The sequence below is a fragment of the Triticum dicoccoides genome, chromosome 4B (genome assembly GCF_002162155.2).
Source record: "Triticum dicoccoides isolate Atlit2015 ecotype Zavitan chromosome 4B, WEW_v2.0, whole genome shotgun sequence".
NCBI classification, from domain to species: domain Eukaryota; kingdom Viridiplantae; phylum Streptophyta; class Magnoliopsida; order Poales; family Poaceae; genus Triticum; species Triticum dicoccoides.
The window spans coordinates 52,323,118-52,323,767 of record NC_041387.1 but is presented as its reverse complement, the minus strand read 5'-3'; positions in this window follow the sequence as shown (position 1 = coordinate 52,323,767).

The following is a 650-nucleotide window of genomic DNA, read 5'->3' as shown; positions in this document are numbered from 1 at the left end:
GGCTTAGCTGCAGTCCAAGCACTCGCCTAAGTTATCAAAATCCTACCGAGTGTAGAGCAACCCTCTCACTCGGGGGCTTAGCTGCAGTCCAAGCACTCGCCTAAGTTATCAAAATCCTACCGAGTGTAGAGCAACCCTCTCACTCGGGGGCTTAGCTGCAGTCCAAGCACTCGCCTAAGTTATCAAAATCCTACCGAGTGTAGAGCAACCCTCTCACTCGGAGGCTTAGCTGCAGTCCAAGCACTCGCCTAAGTTATCAAAATCCTACCGAGTGTAGAGAAACCCTCTCACTCGGGGGCTTAGCTGCAGCCCAGTGCTCGCCTAAGTGGACTGAAGAATATGTCGATTGCAGTAAAGGCGCCTTGCTTTGAACCTGCAAAAGACATTTCGAGCCAAAGGCAATCATATTCAAGCACCAAATTCAAGTTTGAATCGATATCTAAAGGAACCGAGAGTGCTCAGGCGTTAAGCCAGTTAAGGTTTATCGGTTACAATTCCACTCGGCATACCGAGGCAAATTTAAAGCGTCGAGCCAGAAGAAGTTTTTTACCCCTCCTGTGGAGGGCTGGAAGGAGCAACGAATTCATCAAGGTCAATTCCGTCGGCGATCCGAGTGGCAGCTGCAAGGAAAGTTTCCATAAAGGACCTGA